This window comes from Amphimedon queenslandica, unplaced genomic scaffold (assembly GCF_000090795.2).
Source record: "Amphimedon queenslandica unplaced genomic scaffold, v1.1 AMPQUscaffold_9627, whole genome shotgun sequence".
NCBI lineage: Eukaryota > Metazoa > Porifera > Demospongiae > Haplosclerida > Niphatidae > Amphimedon > Amphimedon queenslandica.
Genome location: NW_003550101.1, coordinates 1,713 through 3,981, shown reverse-complemented (window position 1 = coordinate 3,981; position 2,269 = coordinate 1,713). Strand labels below are relative to the sequence as shown.

The following is a 2,269-nucleotide window of genomic DNA, read 5'->3' as shown; positions in this document are numbered from 1 at the left end:
ATGGTTCATTTTTATCTACAAAAATTTAACCCCTGCCACCCACACATAAATATACTCCATATTTCACTATAAGCCACATTGGAAGCTAGTGCTGTAGATCAGAAGTGCTAACTGCCAGCCACAAATATTAGATTCTAAGGAAATTTTGGACAAAACGCGAAATATTAGACCCTCAAATATTACCAACCGTATGGTAGTATAGCTTGTCATGATGCCATATGTTCATTATAGAAACACTTCCTATCTTCAGTATGTACTCTTGGTACTACTCATGATATGATTGTAAGATTAAGAACAATGCAGCAATAAAAATTAGAAAATCTTGTATTTTTTCACTGACATGTGTTTTACAATATTACTGCTACCACATTAGATAAATACCCAGTAGTACACACATGGGGCGTGGCCAGAAGATGGGCCTGACTGGAGATGCAATACATACAGAGTGGTGCTTTGCTAGTCCAATTACTAATGAGCAGGTACATGTACATGTATAAGTACCAGTACAATACAAAGGATAGTGTATCAATATTGACAGTCAGTGTATAACAATTAACCTATTCATACAATTGTGTACATGTACTTTATATTACATGTGTATCCATGAAAATGTACATGTACATGTATGTACATTGTACAGTGTTTCCTTGCTATAAGGTGGTTTACAATATTTCTGCTAGTCCTCAAGATATGCTAATGCTCAAGTTGAATTTTGTTCTAGTCTAGTGTCAAGCATGAGTCAAAGGTCAAACTGCCCATGCTTTTGATTAAATTGAAGGAACATTTAATAATAATAGTAATTCACACATAATACATGTACATGTATGTACTATACACAACATTTGGTTAAATTAAGGACTAGTGTACCTGAATACACAATATTGATGGACATTGTAAAATAATATTAAGCAATTTAAACAATTAACACATGAATAATGTGTAATGGGTTGTTGCTATACTTGCCCTAAATGCTCTACTACATGTACATTGTAGTTATACATGCACTTCAGTATAATACATGTATTAATGGGACAAGACACTGTAATACAAGTCAGGTGAGTAGTCACATAGACAAGATGAACCATGAAATGTTCTACATTCATTAACTTAATAAATAAATCATTGAATGATTGAAGAATGCATGTAGAATGATGTACATGTATCATTAATATAAAAGCTCTACATAATACTCAACTATTGACTGTACACATATTAATTATACAAGTCATTATGCTGTATTGAAATGGGATTCAATTATGATTGTGACAAGGTGTTATCAAAACAACTTACATGTACACTCATGAGTACAGTCTTGTTCTATTTAGGCTATTATTATCAGGACCTACTCAGGATCTATCACTTTTTATTCTCCAGTTTATCATACGTACATGTACATGTAGACCAGGAATAGTCTCACAATACATGTACTTAACTGATTCTATAGAAATTAAGTTAAATGTGTCATTATTATGAGCAACAACCTACCAATAAGACACATGCATGTACATGTAATGGGTATGACATAGTTTTGTACATGTACATGTTTTTGAGAAATGAAACATGTACAAAGTTTACTAATACATACAAGTACATACCAGTACACATACCAAGTGTACTGTGTACATCAGTGTGGCTCACATCAGCTGTGAGGGACTGTACTGTACATGCATAAGAGTACATAAGAGGAACAATAGTAACCTAATAGTGGGATACTACTATCATGCATTAATATACACATTATACACTATAAGCTATTGCTACATAACTGATTTTAATACATAGAAGAAGCTAATAGTGAATGTACATGCTGTAACTGTATCAACAATACAAAAGGTTAGGTTTCTAACAAAGGAGAGGGATCAAGCATCATAAGACACCAAAATGACACTACTAATGTTTTACAGTCATTGGGTAAACAATAATACTAACATGTGACATCACATACAATTACTATGAAGGAGCAAGTACTGACCATCATGCCACACCCTCTACATCTTACATCATACATCAATAGGGAAGGAATGGACAACAGATAATCATGTGACACATTTTTATTATTTAAATTAATTTTAAACATGGTAAGGGAGGAAGTAGTAGCTGATGACTCAAGCTGTTTCATAAAATTTACTAACAATACAGTACTACATACAGTATAATAACATCAGTTCAATAAACTAATAAATACATTACCTGAGTGTACTCTCAGTAGGGTAGCAGTATCAGAATGACGGTGTTCTTCAGCACAATCAAGAGCAGTCCTACCATTCTA

General features: G+C 33.1%; 1 long non-coding RNA gene across 1 annotated transcript in view; it reads right to left on the bottom strand.

Moving 5' to 3' along the window:
* Nucleotides 1-2,180: 2,180 nt before the first annotated feature.
* LOC109590702 (uncharacterized) overlaps nucleotides 2,181-2,269 on the bottom strand; it is a 1,744-nt gene continuing 1,655 nt past the window's right edge. Inside the window, exon 2 of the long non-coding RNA XR_002189460.1 lies at nucleotides 2,181-2,266. This is a non-coding gene — a long non-coding RNA (uncharacterized LOC109590702). The remainder of the gene's footprint in view (nucleotides 2,267-2,269) is intronic.